This window comes from Haliotis rubra, unplaced genomic scaffold, assembly GCF_003918875.1.
Source record: "Haliotis rubra isolate DU_JTF1 unplaced genomic scaffold, ASM391887v1 Scf6, whole genome shotgun sequence".
In the NCBI taxonomy this organism is placed as follows: Eukaryota; Metazoa; Mollusca; class Gastropoda; order Lepetellida; family Haliotidae; genus Haliotis; species Haliotis rubra.
Window position 1 is genome coordinate 4788127 of NW_025767301.1, and position 25001 is coordinate 4813127.

Consider the following 25001-nt stretch of genomic DNA (forward strand, 5'->3'; position numbering starts at 1 on the left):
ACCACCACAACTATGTAACCTTTAAGCATTTGATCTCCTGGATGATATATCAAACAAAGCCTTATTCATGATGCATCAGATAAAAATGCTGTAAGTTGAAAGTGAGAAATCCAGATAAAAACTACAAGTGGAAAATATCTCAATGTGCTTTGATGTTTTTGGGCATAACAGGTAAACGACCATGTCGTACATACCTGTGTGTAGCAATGGCTTGGGCAATGATCTAGGACAGCCACCTACAGTCACACTCAGCTGAAATGCTCAGTACAACAACATAAATCTACTCCTCCAGAGTGCACTTGTATACCAACCCTTTGATGAAAAGTGACACAAATTATTTCAAACCAAGGGGGTGATCTTGGGTTAAAAAATATGTTACAGATCTTCAAAAAGATTTTCTGTAAATTTTATCTTTTCTATAGGCTATGAACTGCCATAAGTTTTGGGGCCACAGATTGTGTTCTTTGCCACTTGGTGCTACATATTAACACTATTTTTTTCTGTGATCTGTTGAGGAGCGTATTAAAACGTTATCAAGGTGTCGGGGTTTAACAAATTTATAACACCTTTTCGTATTATATTAGATAAGGAAAAAAAGGAACAAAAAAGAGAACTGTTAACTCCCATGCATAATAATACACCTCAAAAGATAAACATAATAGATAAGTTGTTCATACAGTGAGGGGCGGTAGGGTAGCCTAGTGGTTAATGAGTTTGCTCGTCACGCGGAAGACCTTGGTTTGATTCCCCACATCGGTACAATGTGTGAAGCCCATTTCTGGTGTCACTCACCGTGATATTGCTGGAATATATAATGTGGCGGAAAACTAAACACACTCACTCATATGGCGACCACTGTCTCCAGCTATCTGGAGTACTGAAGTGAGTGAGTGAGTGAGTGAGTGAGTGAGTGAGTGAGTGAGTGAGTGAGTGAGTGAGTGAGTGAGTGAGTGAGTGAGTGAGTGAGTGAGTGAGTGAGTGAGTGAGTGAGTGAGTGAGTGAGTGAGTGAGTGAGTGAGTGAGTGAGTGGTTTTATGCCACTTTTAGCAATATTCCAGCAATATCATGATTGGTGACACCAAAAATGGGCTTCCCACATGGTACCCATGTGGGAAATTGAACCTGGGTCTTTGACGTGATGAGCCAAAGCTTTAACCACCATGCTATCTTACCACCCCCTGATGTACTGAAGTTTAAAATGGCTAGGATCTTGGGTATAAGAAATAAGATACTGAATCTACCATAGAAACAAACTTACGAACAACAGAGTATTGTATCCACAAAGGAGACTGTATGTATACAAACACTAAATGTTTACTGTTTCCTGTCAGCACTTCAAACAATCAAAAATCTTTTGATAAATACAGTACCGGAAAAGTTACATTTAATGTAACTGATTTATTTCATTTTTTTTATTCACAGTAAGCAAAACAAACATCAATGAGACTTTCTGTCGAACAGTAATCTGGATAAGCCTTCCATAAGACTAGAACATATAACCTTTGTTGTATCATAAAGTCACAGACCACAATATTCATGAATAAACACATCTGTCTTTAGAATAGGGAATTTATTACCCTTCAACTGAATGTACCATTGTCTCTGAAGGATCATTATTTGTGCACCTAATACCTATTCGATAAGAAAAACAGCTCCTTTATGCCATATTTGGTTGAAAGTAGCCAGAGTTAGAACACTGTAACCACTTATTGATTGCAGGGGTGGGGTAGCCTAGTGGTTAAAGCGTTGGCTCGTCACGCCGAAGACCCGGGTTCGAATCCCCACATGGGTACAATGTGTGAAGCCCATTTCTGGTGTCCCCCGCTGTGATGTTGCTGGAATATTGCTAAAAGCGGCGTAAAACCAAACTCAGTCAGTCAGTCAGTATTGATTGTATGTATCAACTCCAACTGCATTGAAAATATGTTTGACTGTAAGGTAACAAGCAAATATTATTATGTGTATAAGATAAAAGAAAAATATGCTAACACCTTGAGAGGTAAAAAGCATAGTTTGAACACATTAATTCTGAACTACATCTATTTCTCTCAAAATATGATAACACAACATATTTCTATTTTCAAGTTTAAAAAATTATTGTAAACACTTATTTGCTAATATATTTTGCTCTCCTCCCCCCAAAACCCCAAGCATCAACCCAAAACGTCTACAATACAGGGCTAGCCTATGTTATTTCCCCCTTCACTGCTGCAATCCATACAGACACACTAGATACTACTAGGCTGAATGAACCCACTCTACCTATGAAGCATTTATAGGACAAGTGTAACAATCTGTTTAATCTCATTAGAACCAAGCCAAGATCCCACCTGACGATCCAGTCAGCTCAGATAATCTTGACAAGTGTATTTCAATATATTTTACCTCCTAATGCTCACATGGGATGCCTCCTTTTATCTACCATACCATATGAGCAGTATAGTCCGTGACTGGCACACCAAATCAGCAGCCCAGCTCAACCACGAGTATGTCCCTTGCATTGAAGAGCAATGAAGCAGGTAAATTTCAACTACCTTATCGTGCTAATGGGAGATATTGCTGATTTGAAGGTGACTTGTTTGTGGCCAAAGGAAGCTAAATTGACACATGAGATGAGCAAGAGACAAAATCTTTCGCATAACTTCACGCAGATCAACCTTTCCTTGCTGTCAGTGTCAGGGTCTGATTTGCTGCACTAACCACCCACTTACATAGTTGGAAAGATTTCACGATTGTCTGTAGTCTTCAGTCAGCTGTAAGAGACTTCAATATCCTACTCATTGTCATTAAGACTTCTTGTAATTTAAAAAAACAACCAATGTATCTGTATAGATTAACAAATGTCACATGACATTTATGTTTTCATGAGAATGATGTCTGTAAGGTGCCAAGTAGCATCAATCATGTGCTGAACCTTCAGGCTACTGTCGAAGTATAACAGACAATTCCCATCCAACACACTTACAAATCATACAGACAGTAAAGTAAACTCACAAGCTGACATCTACAATACGTTGAGATCTAGAGCTGTGATGATACATCGTAGTATCGATAATCGTGATACTTTATCTGACGATAAATATATTGATACTTTTGTTCGTATCGTGATATGTATCGTTAACCTTAAATTTGTTAATGTTCACTAGAAATTGACGGTTATGTAAAAATTTACACTGTTACTTGCTATCAAAATATACTTTTTTAAAGAAAATAACTAAAGATAATCGAATCGTATCGTTCCAAGATATCGCGATACGTATCGTATCGTGACATTTCCGTATCGTCACACCTCTATTGAGATCATACCCATTATTGAAGGAATGGATTGATATGAAACATGAAACATGTTCCTCTGTAACATTCCACAAGAACATCTTCAAGGGGTTTAAGGCTTGATAAACACGGCAAAATGGCAGTCATTGTTAGTTTTTCAAACTCCATTTTGGTTATCTGCAAACCAATTTTTTACAGATATAATCAAGCAGTTAAAGATATGCCCTATTGCAAAGAGACAAAATTTCAGGTTCACACTTCACACAATTTGAAAAGTCTTGACTTAGACTGAAAATTGACTCTAGGCCATACGAGACAGTGTCCCATTAAATAAAACTCATATATGTTGTAAAAGATAACCAATACATACAGTACAACCAGAAATTATTGAGAATTTAAAGATTGTAAATTTTGTATTTTTTTCACTCATTACTCACGTATTAAATGTGAATATTAGCAGAACATAACTCCAGATTCAAAGACAGGTGAACAGTTAGTATTTTGTCAAGTCACCATGGGCAGCAATGCAGGCTTCAATGCGGCGGGGCATACTACTGATCAAAGAAGTTAGAAAGTCGTGGTCCATGCTGTTCCAATATCGGACCACCTCTTCTTTCATTTCAGCAATATTTGTCAGATTTTTCTTATTGACACTTTCCTTCATAAGTCCCCAAACATTTTCTATTGGATTTAGGTCAGGGCTATAGCTTGGCCAATCTAATAATGTCATATTTTGGGTCTGAAACCAGGCCTGTGAATGCTTTGAACGATGTTTTGGGTCGTTGTCCTGCTGGAAAATCCAAACATTTCCATAGAACACATGAGCAGATGGAAGTAAATGTCCCTCGAGAATATCTGTGTACCAGTCACTGTTCATATTCCCTCAAATACACAGAGGGGCGTTGCCCCTAACACAGATATGCCACCCCACACGTTAAATTTCGGACTGTACTTTGGGTGCTGATACAAAGGTTTTTCAGTTTGTTTGGTCCAGAATTTCAGTGTATTAGGAAACAGCCACACAGAACTTTCATCTGAGAAAATCACATTGTCCCAGTTAAAATTTCTATGCTGTAAGCACCAGTTCAACCTTCGCTCCTTTTGTTCAGCTTTCATGATCGGTGATGGAATTCCTCAACTTTTCTGCCAACCCATTGCATGCAGCTCAGTTCTAATTGTCTCCTTACAGACAGCCACAGTTCCTCTATCAATCATATCCAGCCTTAAGTTTTCTAAACTCCTTCGTTTGTTTTTAGAAACAAGAATACCAAGCCGCCTCCTGTCACCGACAGTCAATTTTCTGGGCCTACCTGTGCCTACCTGGTGCTCAATGCCATATCCATTTGCAATATTTTTCAAAACACGATAAACAGTGGACAAAGGGATGCCTGTTCTACTTGAAATCACTTAAGCTGATCTGATGTCCTTGTTATAATACTCTAAAATCAACTTCCTCTTCTCTAAATCATCCATACTGAGGATCACTGAAAATGTCATCTGCTAGCAAGTAAACAAAGGGGATAACTCACAAACTAATGAAAAAGGATTAACGGAGTTGTCTCTCTTGAATGAAACCAAGCACTTGATAGCTGGTCAAGGTTGTTTATACTAGAAATCCAATTAAACATATTCCTAAAATTCTCAATAATTTCTGGTCATACTATATATCAGCTGAATATTTGTAGTTTAATGCCTTTCTACCACTAGAATTATCGACTTGTGAAAGTGAACAACATTTGGAGTCAAAAGTTAAAGTCAAGAAATCAGCAGAGAACAAATGATATGAGAGATACACTACATAAAAACTTAAGGATCACACAATTCCTTCATACAACTATAGCTTCTTTGTCATGGCATGAAAGACATATTATTGTAAAATGAAAGAATTGGCTTTTTCTTGAAACTCTTTTGAGTAGTATATTATGAACAAATATAGCACCTCTATGTAATAGACAGAAGTATATAACAGTAATTATAACTGCACATAGAGGTCCAATTGCAACACAAAGACCAAGGCAGGTGCAGAAGCATCTTGTTCTTATAACTGTTCCTTTGTATCCTTATAAGGTATAGTGACAAGTCCACCATAGATATACAAACTTTGGACCTATTTTGTTATGATCAACTTTGAAAATAATTTGGACGGTGGGGTAGCTTAGTGGTTAAAGCGTTCGCTCGTCATGCTGAAGACCTGGGTTTATTCCTCACATTGGTACAATGTGTGAAGCCCATTCCTTGTGTTCCCCGCTGTGATATTGCTGGAATATTGCTAAAAGAGGCCTAAAACCATACTGACTCACTCACTACTATGATAAAGCAAGGCGACAAGTCCATTATACATATTCAAACTTTGGACCTATTCATTGCGATCAAATTTGAAAATAATTTATACTCAAAATGACTACAATAATTCATGAATCAACACAGGTGTGACATAAACCACCTAAACAAATAATTCTGAACAATCTAACCTCATTGTTCTCAATGAATAAAATAACTGAAACTTTGTGACACTGCCACACACATTGATTCGGTATTGCTGTCAGCATTTAAAAACCATGGGATAATATATCATACACAAATATGAATCAGGGAGGCCCAGTCAAATATGATTTATTATTACCTAACCTTATGATCTTGACAATGCATTTGCATTGTTCTATGTTTAAACATTGTAGCCAACATTGTACAGGACAATAATCCTTTTTTAGAGAGAGCAAAGGCTCATTATTGAATGGCAATGGAAATCCTGACTGTTAGAGCATTAGACTGCAAAACATTATTGCAGAATTGATCTGATAATATTTTGGAAGCTCAAATAATAATTAAGACAGGACATACTTGGGGATTTCATCTTTCACAATTTTGGTACAGCTGCTTCAGTGACTCTTCAATGCAGCATTTTAGTACAGCTGCTAAGACATTTATCAAACATCTCCTATTCAAAGTATTTAAAAGACGTCCCTGTAACCTTGTCTTGGTCGGTCAGTCTTCAATAATAAAATAGACAAAAAATCATCATTCCTGTTTTTAAATGACAGGAAATAAGAAAAGAACCCTCCACATGATATATTCCTCAAATTTCAATTAACTACTGCTGTTAACCACTAACAGATGATGCCCTTATGCCTTTCAGTGAAAATTCTAATAATTCAAAAACATTAGAAACACTGCACCCTTTCACATTTTTTGTCTCTTTCTAACTTTTTCCTACCCTGTCTAGACACAGGAAAAAACACCTGAGATTGCATGCTGGATGAAGCTTGGCGCAATCTGATACAGCCACTTTTGACACAGCCCCTCCCCCTGATTTGCCATCAGTTCCCCACAAAGACAGCAGGTGAATGTAGGTGTGATACGATCTGTGCAAGCTCCCACAGGTAGCGATGCTGGTGACAAGTCTATTGAGAAATCTAATCTACCTATGCAAGTTCCTCATACAATAAGAATCACCTCTCTAAACAGATACCGATCTCTTAATTATAGGACTCACTAGACTGCCCATCTCAGGGTGTTAAACATCTTTTGATGACTAAATTAGCTATACACCTCTGACATAAAACTCTTCATTATGGTATAACCCTCCTATATTGCCCTAGGATATTGCTTATTCACTAAACTAATAAGAAGCTGCTTCAAAGTTTTTATTCTATAGTTGAATATAGTAATGTTTACATAAGTTCACAATTAGGGTGAAAATGAATGTAAAATTATTTCTAACTGAAAGATGTTGATCCTTACGAAAGGATATACCACATGATAATGCCCAACACACAGCACCTGGCGTAGTGTGTAAATATTTGGTCCAGGTAGAAATGACAATTTAATGCTGCAGTGGACAGTATTTCAGTCACATCCTGTCAGTTTAATGTGACAGGGAAACCAAAAACAGTCCTAGGCCCTATGACTGTCATATCTTCTACACTCAACATAGGCTCATGACAGTTGCAGCATGATGATGCTTTCTGAAACTGAGATCGGAGCCATTGGTTAAATCACCAATCGAGAGTTGGGGTAGCTTATTGGTTAAAGCTTCCGCTCGTCATGCTGAAGAGCCAGGTTCGATTCCCCACATGGGTACAATTTGCGAAGTTTATATCTAGTGTCCCCCAGTGTGATATTGGTGGAATATTGCTGAAAGTGGCGTAAAACTATACTCACTCACTCAGTCACTAATCCCTAATATGACATTTTGCTGTAGAAATAACGTCATCTAAGTTATAGATATATATGTTCACAAGAAAAAAATAGATAAAATCAAAATGGAGTTAAGAACAAAACTTAATTTTAGAGATGAGGCAATCTAGATATGTTCAATTTTAAACTTGATGTGCCCTCATTATTTAATTTATCTTCTTGTGTCAGGGAGACAGACTCCAATCTGCATCAGCTAAGGGACAGAACTCTGCAGAGCAGGCTTTGACCACTGGGCATCTGTGGCCAGCATAATATGAAAGTATTAAGTCACTAAATGTCAGAATTTATGAGACCTGTTTAAGAGAAAGAAATTCATTCTTTTCATATCCTTTACAAGAACATCACTGAAAATGATGATGAAGAGGTAAAAAATTAAAACAAACTACCTCATTTTGGAAGGATAACAATGTTGGGATGCATAACTTCTTTATTACAGTGAGATTGACGTTTTGGTGTAGGTTCTAACACCGTTATCAAGCAAGTGAAGTGGTTTGAAGCATTTTATCAAATATTGAAACATTGAAATGCTTCAGGCAATCTTACTTTTTTAAGGCAATAAAATACAGGCAGTAAACTAAAAGCTGAAAAATTTGTTCACATAGAGTTTTACTTATACTTAGATTATGAAAATTGACCTTATTGCTTTGGATATATTCCTGCATGTCATCATTGCATGAGATCAAAGCTTTGAAGTAAAAAATGGCAATTCACAGGAACATATCCTGATACTTTGCAAAGGCCAGGAAAGTGAGTGAGTGAGTGAGTCTAGTTTTACGCCTCACTCAGCAATATTCCAGCTATATGGTGGTGGTCTGTAAATAATCAAGTCTGGACCAGACAATCCAGTGATCAACAGCATGAGCATCGATCGATCTTTAGGAACCGATGACATGTGTCAACCAAGTCAGCGAGCCTGACAGGCCGATCCCGTTAGTCGCCTCTTACGACAAGCATAGTCGCCTTTTGTGGCAAGCATGGGTTGCTGAAGACCTATTCTACCCCGGATCTTCACAGGTCAGGCCAGGAAAGGATCTACTCACATTTCATCCCTTTGGGGTTTGATGCAGGTCCCTTTTTTCACCAGCCGTTCTTATCGCTAAGATGATTGTTATACAAAGGTTACCTTGTGGAACAAGACCTTGGACATAAATATTGACCTTGCGATTACAAGTTGGAAATTTGTTTGTTTTTCGCTTAATTCGGAACTCAGCAATATTATAGCAATATTAAGCAATATTACAGCAATATTATAGCAATATGATGGTAGTCTGAAAATAATTGACTCTGGATAAAAAAATCCACTGATGGACATGATGGGCATTGATCTAAGCAGGGATATGACCCGATTTCATTAGTTCCATGTTGCAACAAGCATGGATCGTTGCACATGAATTCTGACATGAATGTTCATGGGTTCAAGCTGGAAATAATGTAACAGAATTCACATTATTGCCACATCATGTTTTCTTAGTCACTAAAACTAAAAGAAACCAGTACTTTGCGCATGTGTAAACTATCCAAGTAATTCAACTTTGCCTAAGCATACTGAACACAGGGAACCATTTTGTTTGTCCATGATCCTCAGCCTCAGCTTGATAGCCATACAATGGGGATCGAGGATCAAAGGGCACCTGTTGGAATGTATCATTATGTATCTAGGTACTTTAATTTCAAACAATCATCAATATTCATAAGTGCTCAAACGTTTGTACTCAGAGTATGTCGCCTATTTCAGTGTGTCTATTCTGAGGGGAGATGATATGTGAATGAAGCACCCTACACTGTCATGTCAATGTGTCTTTGTTGACTTTCTCATCTTGCGTGAATGTCTGAACAAGAATTTACTAAAATATATGATAAAAGAAATGAAAAACATAATTATAAGTAGTTCAAATAAGCTTTCCTTGGAGATTTTAATCACCACATTCTTTGATAACACAACTGATAACCCGTTATTTTCTTGCTGCAAAAAACAGACAAATTCTTCATAATCTTCATACAAAAATCAAATGTTATCTGAAGTCTGAATAATAATTAATTTTAATCATATGTACACCTTATTTCCAATATCCATTCTCCATGTTCTCCCTCTGTAAGTGTTACCAATTCAAGGGAAACAACTCTCCACACTCCAAGACTATAAGAATTTATCTATTCCCATTGTAATACAGAGCTATTGGAAAATACAAAATGTGTTTGTATTCCCACGATCATTTTACAACACACACATATCAAAGAATTTCAGACCTATTTTGGAGTTTGTGGTGTTCAAGAAAATGTATTACAATCTGATGGGACAAATATTTGCTTTGAAACCACCCATTGATACAATGAATCAAAGGGAGCACTAATGGACATATGCTTGAGGTTATTCAGTGTGTTGAATGTAGTTAACTCCATAACTTTATCAAAATCTGAGTAAACCTTCCCATACATTCTGAGAAAAAGACTTGGATTACAAGAATTGCTTTGAACTTATGTTTTTTTCATTCAGTGATACTCTGTTATCTTGCGGACAGATACAACTCTCCTCAATTTTGAATGTCTGTGACTTAAAATAGCCTTGGAGCCACAGACTAAAGTTCACTGCGTAAAAGAGAAATAACGAAGTATGGTTTTGGCTAGTGTTGCAATAAGGATAGTCAACAGGGTAATCAATATCGCATAGATGTGTGAGTGAGTGAGTTCAGTTTTACGCTGCTTTAAGCAATATTCCAGCAAATATCGCGGTGGCGGACACCAAAAATGGGGAATCGAACACAGGTCTTCAGTGTGACGAGTGAACACTATAAACAAATAACATCAGTATATACTGTCTTATATGTAACATGAAACTGAAACTGAAATTTGTTACTGAAGGTCCAGGTATGTAAATATAAACACAACAAAACCCTTTCCATTTTCTTAAAAATCTCTGCTAAAAGCTAAATCTGCTGTATGATAACGACTATAACATGAACATGTGTTATCATTATCAAATAGTGATGGTACCAGGTGACATATCCTGCCCCACCACTGGTACCCATCATAAACACATGCAAAGGAGTGAGTGAGTGAGTTTAGTTTTACGCCGCACTCAGCAATATCCCAGCTATATGGTGGCGGTCTGTAAATAATTGAGCCTGGACCAGACAATCCAGAGATCAACAGCATGAGCATCGATCTGCGTAACTGGGAACCAATGACATGTGTCAACCAAGTCAGTGAGCCTGACCACCCAATCCCGTTAGTTGCTTCTTACGACAAGCATGGGTTACTGAAGGCCAATATTCTAACCCGAACCTTCATGGGTCACATGCAAAGGAAAGTCAACTAATAACCTGAAAAACAACAACACGATAATATTTGATACAAGTCAAATAAGGAACTGCATATGGCAGCTTTACTTTTCTACCCTTTAATGTTTTGTGGAGCTTTAGTGCAGCCTTTCATGTTGTAATGTCCCATGTGTGTTTGTGTGTGTGTGTGTGTGTCGCGATGTGTGTGAGAATGAAAGTGTGTGTTTTATTTAGCATAATAATAACACTATGGAAAAAATAGAAAAAAATGACAAAATATCAATAAATCAGGTTAAATATTGAACATTTTATGGGATTAGTATTGATGAATTCTCTCGTCTATCACACTTCTTATTTGTTGAGGCTGTCTCCACAACAAACATCAAATATGATGAGAAATCTAGCCAATCAATGGACTTGTAAGGTAAACATGGTTTCCACTGTAGATTCAAGTCTGGGTTATATTATCAGGAACCATATCGATAAGCCAATACATGAACTCTTCCAGACTTTCCTGGAAGCCGTCATTGATTTTAAACAATAAACCTTAGCAACACTGTTTCAAGGTACAACAGTTGTAACTATGTATGTATTTGCAGGAGTCTGGTTGGCTGTTGAGACACGACAAGAACCAACTGATGCTGCTATGTAGACCCATACTGCCATCATGTATCCCACAGTGCGCTCCTGGTGGTCAACTCCCGTGGGTCAGGACCCTTCAGACTAATCTCCAATATAGGTGAGATCACTATTAACGCTCACGCACTCCCTTTGATCATTTAAAGACTGTATTGAATTGTTTGTCCCAAACTGAATTTCTAGTATGTAACTTTTGAATTACATGTCAACATGTTCATATGTGGTGTCAGCACATAATGTGGCTTTGTTTGGAATACATGCTTCTTGAAAGCTCTACCTCTCTACAGCTATGCTTTGAAGGTGACAGGGATAATGTTGTGTTGAGCAATGACCATGTTTGATATGTCAGCTTGAAGGAAGTCACTAGTTGAGATGTAGAGGGTTGTTTGTCTCAACTCATGAATCATGTGCACTTGACTAACTTTCATTAGCAACATTTTTCTATTGTCTTCATGCACCCATCATTTAAGTACACATATTATATGAAAACTATGTGGTCAAACAAGCTGTTCGAAGGGGATCACTATTTGGAATGCAATATTAGGGTACTACTGTTAAACATTGCTAGACATAATGGTATTTCTGGATCAGGGAAATGCATTTGAAGACCTCTTTTTAAATTATTATGAAAATTGTATGTGATCTTTTCTCAAAATATGCTTGCAAGGTCTGTTTGCTTTACAGTGATTCATTTTTGTAATTTGCACCTCTGCCCAATGGAATACACTTTGACAGATAACTGTGGCTACTTATTTCCTCTCATTGTCTGTGCCAAATCTTTTAGTCCACCAGCCCAACATGCTGAGTTCATTTTAGTGGAAAAATATGGATATTTATTAACTAAGCTTACAAGACAAAATTGGGCTTTTATACTTGTGGCTAAAGTTGAATATTGAGGGTTGATGTTTTACATTTAACATTTTAATCATAATTTAATTAGTTTATGTGAAGATTATTACATGCGTTATCAAATTCTGTAAAAGCATGCACCTGTGAGGCTCATATATCAATATCATGGCATCATGATGCAATACTGAAGTGTGATATTGAAATGAGACCTTCCAAATAACACACGTTAACTATTTCATTTAATGTAGGGCTTTAACATCCACTGAAGGGAGGTCCCTATTTGCCTTGATATTTGCATTGAATTATGATTATTGATATGAACTGATATATTGTAGTGAGTGAGTGAGTGAATTTAGATTTATTCTGCTTATAGCAATATTCTAGCAATATCACAGCTGGGGACACCAGACATGGGCTTAACACATTGTACCTATGGGCGGAATCGAACCCAGGTCTTTGGCATGACGAGCGAACGCTTTAACCACTAGGCTACCCCGCTGCCACGACATATTGTAAAAGGTACATACATCCATGCCTGTATTTGCAATCAGTGTCAAGAGGTCAGAACCACATGTGTCTTTATCAAGTGTCTTTGACTGTGCCTCAAGCAGTAAACTATCTTCTTTTTATATTACTGACAAGGAAAACTTAAGTGTTTCATATATTTTGTCACATGTTTTAATACTATTTGAACATGATTGTAAATGTATCACATTTCTTGTGGTGAATTCTGTGTTTACTCACAATTTACTAATGATGCTCAGTAATGTGGAAACTGTGTTGAAACTTGGTGAAGTGAAACAATGATATGAATACTGAGAAAGTATAATCCCAAATATACCATGTTAGATCGATGTTATCACATGGACAATAAGTGACATCACAATGATCATTATGACATCATAATAACCATATGGACATTTACAACCTAGCAGGCACCTATGAAATGGCTCTATTTTAAAAGAAGGATTATGCAACTTCATGGCAAGAACAGCATCACACATATTATTTTACTGGTGGGTATGGTTGGCAAAAATAAAATCAACAAAACCCCTTCCATGATTATATGCAATCTTCATTGTCCATTGTAGGATTCTGACTATATCATTAGCAAATCATTTGGTTTTCAGCCATATATTTTTAAGACATGCTGCAGGCATATTGCCTTCTATTTTCCCAGTGTGTTTTCCCAGTATTTTCTTCTGCAGAAACCAGAACCATAATGCATACATGCATGAGTTTCTGTTGATGTGCATGGTGCCTGAGAACCAAGATTCTCATATCTTTCTAATCAACTGTCTGTTGATATCACATTATATTCCCTGTTCATGTCAGTACCAAGCCAAAAGTAGGGATTAAAATAGACGACACTGAGATGGTAAAAGAATAAATTGCCAAGCTGATAACATTGTGTATTGTCCATAAGTGACACAGATTATCCTAACCAACTTAATAGGAGGTAGAAATGACTGCCCCACTGTGACTTAATCTTTCAAACTCTATTTTCTGCATGTGCCCACTCCAGCTATTAGACGGCAGGAATTCCGTAAGATATTAGTAATCAACAAGTGATATAGATGAGAAGATAGGACCAGGAATGCTGTTTACCTCTGGCAGCTCACAACACTGATAGGACATGATCCTAACCCACAAGGGGCTGAATTGTTGCCCTGCACACCCTGGACCAACCACTTGGGAGTGAATGGTTATTGGTTACAATGGCATCATAGGAATACACAACAAACTCTCTTTGATCAACTCATTGGCAGATTGTTCAGAGGATTACATAGAGGGTATCTTATTTGAAAGAAGGATCACACTTGAAGTAGACCATGCAACAGGTGCTTGTTGTTGTGTTGCCATGCTTTTGAGAAAAGAAAAATATATAACTTCACTTCAACTTGGAGATAAGTATGTTTTTATCTGTACAACGTCGGATTATCTTTAGACTAACGCTTAGTCTCTGAATATATATACATTTGAAATTAACAAACAAATCTTTTTAAAATGAAAAGGAGCCTCAGGGAGAAGGGAGATTCAGAACCTGAACCTGTTGAAATCTAGACTTGCTTCATTTAGGGCTTTAGCGTTGCAGAAAAGTCTGGGTGGATGGGAACATAATGTGCTTCAGGGACTGCGAGACAGACTAGATTGTCTTGTAGTTATTAAAGTAAAAACAACTGACTATGATATTCAGTAAAATGTGAAGATTATAAATATTAGTTTAAGGAAAAGTGAGAGAGTGAGTGAGTGAGTTTGGTTTTACGCCGCTTTTAGCAATATTCCAGCAATACCACGGCGGGGAACACCAGAAATGGGCTTAACACATTGTACCCATGTCGGGAATCGAACCCGGGTGTTCGGAATGACAAGCGAACGCCTTAACCACTAGGCTACCCCACAGCCCCTTTAAGGAAAAGTATTGTTAATTATCATATTGTGATTTGTTTAGAAACTGGTGATTAATTGGGCGTAAGATGGTCATAGGCTGTCTGAAGATGTTTATTTTGCCAATCAAAATTTATACATTTCAAATCTCATATTCAGCCTCTCCCTTGCCATTTTTGGCATCTTTCCACTTGTTATTGTGACATGACAGAAACGTTCCATTCTAGACTAAACATACAAATGCAGAGCTGCATCATATGGAATGAAAACAGAAGGTGTATATTACTTAGGGATAAAAAATATAATTAGACATAAACTGTTTTTGTTTTGTACACAGTTTACTCAATCTGCAAAAGTCATCTTGTCCAAACCATCATCCATATTAATTTTATAACATGATCATACTTTTCCAAAAAGAAACTTTTTAACCCTTGGAAACTGATATTGCCATTAGAAAGGTGTATTTCACATAAATCTGCCCAGTTTTTCAAAGAAAGATGTTCTGAAGGCTCCAAAATATTTGTTGATATCATTACATGATTAGATACATACATTAATGATGGAATGTGATAACATGGGTGTTTACCAAGAGCTTAGTGTATTTTTATATAGACTTGAGAAACTTGTAGCAACTACTTCACACGACACACCCATATCACCGAGTGTTAATATTCATAAAAATAAGAAACATAAATACATAGTAAGAGTTCTTGTGGATAACAAGCACCTGCATGAGTTGTTTGCCATCACTTGTACCTGCATAAATTATTAGTGTTTTTGTTATGATTCTCTTTATTGTTCAATGTCCCAAATCCTGTCCTGAGAGTGTGTTGGGTCAAGTTTGTGTCACGTATATCTTTTGATGTAGATTAAACTTGCATTTATCAGTGTTCATTGGTATAAGTCACAAAGCACTTCATTCATAAAACATGTAACTCCAGAGAGACTTGTTCCCACGGAAATGTTTTAATGGACAAAAAAATCACATTCACCAAGCTTACCAGTAAGTTGTTCACACATCCACTGTCAGGCCATAATAAATTAATTATCCGATTTTCACCCATTATATGTTATTGTGGCCTAACCTAGAAGAATTTAATATCTTTAATGGCTTGAGACGTCATAAGATAATTTATTTTCAAGAGAATAAACAGATTGTGAAGTGTATTTTAACAAATGGGACGGGTTCGAAGTCGAGAATGATCCCCAGGTGCAAAAATAATCATGACTTTGAGAACCAAACCCAGCTTAAAACAAAGTCCCATACAATATACAAAGTGAACCAATGTCCACCCAATGCACGTGCATAGATACTGGGTGGTCGTTTTATATTTTATGTACGAGTAAAATGGAGTCACGAGAGACTGTTTCTATGTGATCATGTGCATTCAAAACTACATCTTCAAATGGCATCATTCCTCTAGCCCCCGTCCCCCTAGCCCCCTGTTGTTATAGAAAACGTAACAAGAATATGTACATCATAAAGTTTCTTTTCGAAACTGATTAGTTTCTGTATACGACTTCTAATCAGTTACGACATAAACATGATTTGTTGCAGGACAATCAAAACATTGGAGGATGACCTTTAGTAGAAAATTACTGGAAGGCTTTTATCAAATATGCAGACTATTAAATAGTCAGAGAATAATAAATAGGATATATACCTGAGTGTTGTTATATAATTGATCACGCCGAAGACCCGGGTTCGAATCCCCACATGGGTACAATTTGTGAAGCCCATTTCTGGTGTCCCCTGCCGTGATGTTGCTGGAATATTGCTAAAAGCGGCATAAAATCAAATTCAGTCAGTCAGTCAGTGTTATATAATTGAGGTTTTGAAAATCTTCATATACATTCGTACAAGAGCAACTCAAAATTATTTAGGTTAAAGTGATATATTTCACATGTTTTAGGAAATTTGCAGCTCTAAAATTTTGTCTCACCTCTTCCTCAGCTGTTGATCCATATGTATGAAGACAGTCACTTCATGCTGTCTCAACCCCATCTATTCCGCTGGTATTCAACGAGCTGTGTTCTGGTTGGATGCAGCAACCGATTCTCTGCAAAAAAGCACACAAAAACACCGTATATCTCCAATCAATGGGCAGGGTTCACAGAGAGCCATCAGTAGTGGTGGTTGTCGTGGAACTACTGCAGCAGGAGATAATGCTCATAACGTCCTAAAAGAAGAGTAATAATTATGCTGAATGGGTATAACTACAGTTGCTGGGAGCTGTCAGTCACACAGACTGGTTAATACACATACTTTATGGAAATAACTAGAACTACAGCCACATGGGCCACCACTGGCTTTATCATTGCTGGAAATCAACACTGAATGTCAGTCAAAGTACAGAAAAATACCATGCCAAGAGTGAGTGAGAGTGAGTGAGGGAGGGATAGTGAGTGCCAGGGAGAGTGAGTGAGTGAGTGAGTGAGTGAGTGAGTGAGTGAGTGAGTGAGGAGGTGAGTGAGTGGAGTGAGGAGTGAGGAGAGAGGAGGAGGAGTGAGTGAGTGAGTGAGTGAGTGAGTGAGTGAGTGAGTGAGTGAGTGAGTGAGTGAGTGAGTGAGTGAGTGAGTGAGTGAGTGAGTGAGTGAGGGAAGGAGTGAGTGAGGGAGGAGGAGGGAGTGAGGGAGGGAGTGAGGGAAGGAGGGAGCGAGCAAGGTCTTACTTCTGCCACAGCAACAGTCAATTTCCTTGGCAATGGTCAGTCTCCTCCGGCAACAGCCAATATCCCATGGCCACAGTTAACCTCTTATGGCAATCAGTCAGTCAGCAAGGGCCTTCAAGGCCATACCTTCTATTGCACCGAACCACTGACCACTTAGACAGTCCAAAGTGACACAGCTCAACAATTTTGTCTGACAATTTCAAAACTGGCAACTTACAATAAACCATTGTATCAAATACATTTCTGTTTATTGCAAATGCACATCACAACTGAACAATAACAAATAGCTAAAAGACCATAGAAAGATGATCAGACCATGTATATAATGTCTCCAGAACTGCATGATACATGATACATGATACATAGTGATAAACAAAATACATCCGACATGTTCAGTGTGAGTGAGTGAGTTTTACACTGCTTTTAGGCCAAAAAACTATATGTCCGTTTCCTGTTACATGCTTTTTAAAAATAGGGTAGGTGGGTCGGTTTTATCTTCTTTTTTTTATTTCTTAGTGGCACCAGGTGGGCACCTGAGGTCTTCAAGAGTACCATATCATGTAGTGACAATGTCTTATGATGAAACATTGAAAGATTTCTATATCAAATCATTATTTATTTGCAGATTTGGTCAGTGAGGACCCATTATACCAATTCAATGCAATCCATTTTAGCCCTACGTACACTGAAAAACATGAAAGTATCATACTCGATTTGGATAAAAATGATGAGTTGAAATGTACTCCAGTCATGATATTGACTTGGTTAAAAAAAGATTAGGGTCGGTGGGGTTACCGGAAACAGACATATTTTTGGGGGTCTTAGCAATATTCACACAATGTACCCATGTCTGGAATCGATCCCGGGCCTTCAGTGTGTGGAGCTAACGCCTTAACCACTAGGCTACCCCACCGCCCCTGGTTAGGGATAAAACAGTGAGAAGTATACAGATTGAAACATGTACATGTGGATGACTAATCCTCCTGATGGTGGGGGGCGTGTTTAATTCAGCTCTGATGATGACTTAATTACCGTCATGTCCATAGTAAAAGTGCACATGACATAGACAATGTGAGACAAGCTGACATATATTCATTTAAAAAAATAGTATATTGTGTAATTATCAACAGACCAATAAGTAAGTACTAGTAACACGAGATATACGTTTCCATGACATTTGATGGGCTACTCATGGGGACCATAGGTAGTTCATAAGCATAAATGTCATTTAGGTGGGGTCAGTTTTGCTATTATACAATTATCTGATTATAGTTAGGGATTGTCTCAAAAGCTCAGTAGCACACCAGTTATAGAAAATAAAACAGAATTTACCACAGAGTTTTTACTTGAAACAAGCATGGGCTATGATCATTCAGAGCAATCATTCATACATCACTGGAATAAAGCACTGTTTGCACTGGTGGAAATATGGGCTCAGAAAACAATGTAAGTGATATCATTTGTGAAACTTAATGTCCTTGTGTGATCAGGGTTGTCATTCAGTGCTCATTTTGTACAAATGATAAAACTTTTACTAGTATAAAATTAACTGTCACTTGAATTTACTAATTAGCCAAGTTTAATCACCAATTATGTACAAGTTTATGATAGAAGTTATGATAAAGGCATGTGAAATGAGAGGGTGAAATTCTGTTTTATTATGTCTTCATTATATAATCAATGTACTTTCATCATTTTGCATACCGGTATGTGAATATAGATACATACATAGACTAACAACTAGTCTCTGAAATGAAAATATTTTACAGAGAAAAAGCTCATAATAATAAAAAATAATAATAATGAAAACGAGCCCTGAGACTTTCTTCATTTTAAGCTGTGGAAATCTAGACTTGCCACATTTTCTAGACTTGCATGGGCTTTCTTGGATATATTTGCTTCAGGGTCTGTCTGACAGACTAAAACATACAGTGACTATTTCAATATCCAGGCACATTGTTGTCATGGAAATTTCAATAGTGTTACTCACATGTGGCTGGTAATGTATCATTGGTAATAGTGAGTGAACATGGGTTTATGTCACTTTTAGCAATATTCCAGTAATATCATGGCAGGGGACACCAGAAATGGGCTTCACACATTGTGCCCATGTGGGGAATCAAAGCCGGGTCCTCAGCGTGACAAGCGAACGCTTTAGACACTAGGCTACCCCACCATGCTACCCAACTGTGCCTCAAAGGCACATGGGGTACTTAACTATTACCATTCAGATGTATTGTTATGGAATTTCAACACTCAGATACACTGTTCCTTTGATGTATAAAATGATAATAGCACATGCATATTACCTAAGAATGCAGACCTTGGCAGTAAAAACACCAGTAGAGGATAGTGTCTTTAAGACATAATCAAACAATACATTTCAGTGTTGAGACAAGCCCTTTAATATTTTTATGTTCTGCTCCCACAAACACCATTGTCTCTTGTTACCTAGAAACCACCAGACACCCTCCTGTTGCCATGCCACTGATATCAATGTTTGCATGCACTCTTCCTTCTTATTTCAGCAAACAGGGACTCTACAATTTCATTTGTCATAGTCATTTTGTTATGTCAATATTTCAGCATTGCAGCTCTGATAAGCTTTGATTTGTATTTGATTGTTTTGCTTGACATCTGTGACATTGGAGGAAGGTTATGCTGAGGCTGCAGATATGATGGTTCAATCAGTTTTAAACAATGACTGCACCCACTAGAATACACTTCTCCCCTCTATCTTTCAGTACATCTCCCTTAATATGTTTTGAACATGCATTACAGATATAATGAGTGAGTATAGTTTTACGCCACTTTTAGCAATATTCCAGCAGTATCATGGCTGGGGACACCTGAAATGGGCTTCACACATTGTTCCCATGTAAGGAATCGAACCATGTCTTCAGTGTGATGAGAGGACGCTTTAACCATTAGGCTACCCCACCACCCATATTACAGATGTCTCATATCTGCAGTATCAGTAGCCCTTCAATATGTTCTTATTATAAAGTGAATTAAATACAAATGATTAAATGTTGTCCAGAAAACAACCTATCTAAAATAACCAGAAAAGGAACTTCACGCCTTTGTTTCCTTACTGCCTGGACATGCACATTTCGATCTCTGCAAATCAAAATGACTCTGAACACGTATATACCATCGATAGTACACATTGGTAACAATAAAATAGCCTGCATATTTGGAAACCAAAATGCACAATATTATAGTACTGCGCCAATGTTTGATAATTTACATTATTTTCATACTTGCACAAACCAACACTATCCTCACTTTCCACATCATGCGTATCCACACTTGGCTTTCATTTTCGATTTAGGATGTACAAAATGCAAGGAAGTATTGAATGATTTAAAATGATATCCATTCGAAACGAATTGGACATGATATATATAATATGCACACCTGTACGCCTGCTGAAGCACTTCCGTTATTGACCAATGGGGCGCATTCTGCACGTGCAAGGGAAGTAGGGGAGGTAACCCATGTAACTGTTAATCTGCATACGTGTACCGGTTTGTGGCCATCCATTCACTGCATGAGGTATTGAGATATCTTCCTTCTCAACAGTATAAGATTGTTAGTCATTTTATGTGTTTGTTTCTGGCCTGTCACTCGTCACGATCTTCCCACCTCTCCAGAAATGGAATCAATAAATAGAGCAAAATCAAAGAAAACTTGCTGAGAGGGGTCCTTGTTTGCTATGGCTGCGAAATCTCGCCAGTAATAAGACACTGGTGTCGGTATGCGCATTAAAACAACAAATATCCAAAAATATTTGGATCAATATTTTTGTTTAAAAAAACACAAAGTGGTTTTAGGTGTGGCCTGGCGCTTATTTCCGGAGGCCGTGCGTCATTTATAAACGACGAACAGGGTTCAAATTCCCGACGTCAGTGAGGTTATCAATGGGGGTACACGGTCTATGTTCGATCGTTCTGATTTATTGCAGGATTAGCTACAAATACCATTTTCTACTCGTTTGTCAAATGTACACATTCTAAAAGCCACTTCATAAGAACTCATTATTATGGCGTAATTAGACCCCGGCGTGAACAAGGCACCTCTCATGCCCAAATAGCACCGGTGGGCGGAGCAATACGAGAATGTCTCTACCGCCAGGTCAGGTAATATTGGAATTTCTATACCGCCAGGTCGGGTAATATCGGAATTTCAGGGACATGGGTGACTATAGGAACGGTCAACATCGTGGGCAGAGCGACGCCATCCACCGCATTCCTGAACATTGTCATAGTTTTTGATTGAATCAATGGAGACTAGGATACATGGATTATAGCATTACCATCGAGTGAGTCACCCATGTTAAGTTCAAAAGATAAGTTTCACTTTGAATGTGTGAAACGGAGACTTAGGGTTACAGCGATTAGGAGATTATCTACAAACGACAACTGCCTGTACATGGTTAATGTTCCAGCTACATGCCATGGTGCTTGTTATCCCGGTGCGTCCTTTGAATTTAACAGACATTTGCAGACGTATGTGTATTTTATTAATTGAAGTCAAGACAAGGGGCTAACCACGTGGACAAGCCAAGTGACTAACTTCTGCGTTCTCCACTCGAGCAGAAAATATGGTCGTGTTGTTTGTCACTGGACTATTTCAAACTTAACTCCGCTTAAATTATAATTGTCTGAAATGCATTAAAATTACAATTGCCTTAAATCCATTATAATTGCCTCCGTACAAACTGTCACAAACGAATAAGTTTAAACCCTTTTAACACCTGATTCTTCAACTGTAGGAAGCCTGTTCTTGCCAAGAATGTTGCTTTTCGCTGTTGTCAGCAAATTTCCGGTTGTGTCACGTCGGCCTGTAAATAATCGAGTCTGGATCAAACAAACCTGTGATTGATTTGATAGCAACGCCCCACGCCGCTTGGATTCGATAACAGAGTCGACCCAACCACCGCGCGCATACAGATCACCAATCCATTTCGACGCCTCCTACGATAAGCATAGGTACTTGCGACTCCAGAATCAGAACAGCCTGAGAAGGTTTGCTGAATACTCTGTGGGAATGGCTATCTGGGGGTTTATTTATTTACGAGGGAAATCTTGATTTTTATTGTCATTTTTATAAGCTAGGCGTTGGCTGTCAGTCCATCACTTTTCAGTTCAACACCCAGGGATGATAGGAAAATATTTCCAGTAATGACCGTATATACCTTCGTCTTCCATTTGATAGAACGAGGTTTACGTAGATTAATCACCGTGTGAACCCAAGATAAACACCAGTAATTATTCAAACCAAGTATCGTAATCAGGCTGAACCTGGGATTCGAACCCAAAAGCAGACTTAGCAGAATTCTCAAAGACTTAGTGATGCACACCGACTAATGGCACCTTGGATGACTGGGCCAGGGACTGGGACAGATGACTTGGTCATACGGAATACCGGAAGTAGCCTACGATGTGTTGATTTCGTTCCTTGATGTACCATTGTCTGCATTGATATGGATTACATACTGCTGTGGAACCAACTTCTATCACATATTTTGTATCGAGAGAAATCCATTTCAAGAACTTTTCGTGAAGGAAAATAGCAGGTGACAGACACAAATAAAGGGTTTATTCTAACAAACAGTCATCGGACTTCATAATGCCAGTTTTAGGGTCGCCTATCGGGGACCAGCCACTGTGGCCGAACGCCATTACTCCGAGAATTCCTTCATTTATGAGCGCTTCAAGGAACACACTTTCAGCTGTATCGGGAGGTACCAATCAGGAAATGCAAAAAATCTCTCTTTCCTCAGCCCTTCGTATGACATAACCTCATTCATTTAGTGCTGGGCGAAAAATAAACAATAACTGGATCATACCCACGATGAGTGGGGGAATAAAGTAACCCAACATATGGTACATCTCAATCACCGGCTTGTTTGGTGGATCAACATAGGACGGATATCTTAGCTCAAGACGCTAAACGGTCAAACGCTTGTTTGCAAACAGAATGTTTATCATTTCCATTGCGTTAATGAAAACATGACACAACCCCTGCGCTTTCTGACCCTGAACCCGCACCGACGTGCACGCATGCTCACACATAAAATATGGGCGGTGGGGTATCCCTGTAGTAAAAGCGTTCGCTCGTTACGCCGAAGACCTGGGTTCGATTCCCCATATGGGTTCAATGTCTAAAACCTATTTTCCATTGCTAAAAGAGGCGTAAAACTAAACTCACTCACACATAAGATAAGAATAGCAGAGGAGACAAAACATATACACCCACGGACACACACACAGACAGACAGACACACAGACAGACAGACCCCATTCATACACGAAATACGTTAAAGAAGTAAGATTCTTGAGAGGCATTTAGAAGTTGGTGAATATATAAGACGAGTATATGGATGGCAACTTCTTGTTTATTGTACAACAACGTTTCTGGGCTACTTCTTGCTCTCTCAGTCGCCTGAAGAAGGGGCAAGAAGTAGCCCAGAAACGTTGTGATATACAATAAACAAGAAGTTGTCATCCATATACTCGTCTTATATGTTAAAGAAGTAGCCTGCGATGATCAACTCGAAGTAATACTTTAGGACAGTTCTTAGTGTGGGTTTTTCAGCCCTTATGACAAACTAATGAAAGAAGGTTTTGTAGTTCTTATGACTGAAAAGCGGCCCACCCCGTAAACATCAAACGTCACTCGCAGTTACTACAACACTACACGAATCGCTTCCGTAGTCATTTGGTATTACTTGTATAGAAATATATAGTTGTCATCGGTGTTGACGCCGAGATCCCACGCCGCAATATTGTTGAAATAAAGGATTATTAAAGCACACGGGTACCCGGTCGCATTGTCACTCAGATCATGTCGTAAGGTCTATAAGTATATTAAGTCGTGGCGATGCCCCGATAGTGATATACGTTGCTAGATAGCGATTGACGAATGCACTACATTTAGACCATGGGAAACGACGAGTCCACAGTATTACAGTTGGGAACGGAGGTTACGATAATGTATATAAATAGGTTTGACGACCAGCAAAATCTTTCACATATTTTATTGCGTGCTTGTAAGAAATGTCAATATTTGTGTTTGATTGTGCACGGACAAAGGGGTAAGTAAATTTATCATGTGGTGATAGCCTACTTGGTAATGGGTATCCCCGTTTCACATCAGGGCTATATCCAGACTGACTTTTAACATACGGCCGTGAGAACAGCGTCAAACACGTTACCTTTATAAAATGAAAGGTTGTGGTCTGATACAAGGAAATTACGAGACAAATCATATGAGAAGCGTGATGTGGGACACACGAGACACAGTTTGCACTAGGAGGTCTAATTTTACATTGAGCAATGATCTAAATCATGTAGTCACTTGATCTCAGTTACCTCCCTTGGTTGTTACCTTAACACTGGGTCAGTGATCCCTCACCTGTTAGCCTTGACGTATACAGGCTCGTATACCGTGAGAAAGTTCAAAGAAACTGTTTCTGATGACATGAGTTTCTAAAAATGCGTGGTGTAGCAGAGCTGTGTTTCCAAGCTGTGTCTCAATAGATATGTTACTTGTGACAGCTCCCTACAAGGACTCTTTCCTTCTCTTATGTAACAATGGGATATTTTACCTGGTCACAACAATACCTGGTCAGTTACAAAGGTAGGCGCTTATATTTCTTCTTTTCCCACAGTGTACATTTCACAATATAGTAGTATTT

The 25001-nt window shown here is 38.2% G+C and overlaps 1 protein-coding gene and 1 long non-coding RNA gene across 10 annotated transcripts in view; one reads left to right on the forward strand and one right to left on the reverse strand.

The window, feature by feature from the left end:
* Positions 1-20769, reverse strand: part of LOC124255247 — an 82902-nt gene extending 62133 nt beyond the window's left edge. Inside the window, exons 1-2 of the long non-coding RNA XR_006892653.1 lie at positions 20717-20769; positions 16568-16684 (exon numbers count right to left, since the gene is read on the reverse strand). This is a non-coding gene — a long non-coding RNA (uncharacterized LOC124255247). The remainder of the gene's footprint in view (positions 1-16567; positions 16685-20716) is intronic.
* LOC124255243 (delta-like protein D) overlaps positions 1-25001 on the forward strand; it is a 165806-nt gene that overhangs the window by 70565 nt on the left and 70240 nt on the right. For 4 of the 9 annotated variants that reach the window (XM_046689102.1, XM_046689101.1, XM_046689104.1 and 1 more), the window contains one exon: positions 11348-11487. The gene's annotated coding sequence lies outside the window, so the exon portion shown is untranslated. Of the gene's footprint in view, positions 1-11347; positions 11488-24762; positions 24944-25001 lie in introns of those variants that run through there. The other 5 variants (XM_046689103.1, XM_046689099.1, XM_046689107.1 and 2 more) reach the window with 3 other exon arrangements.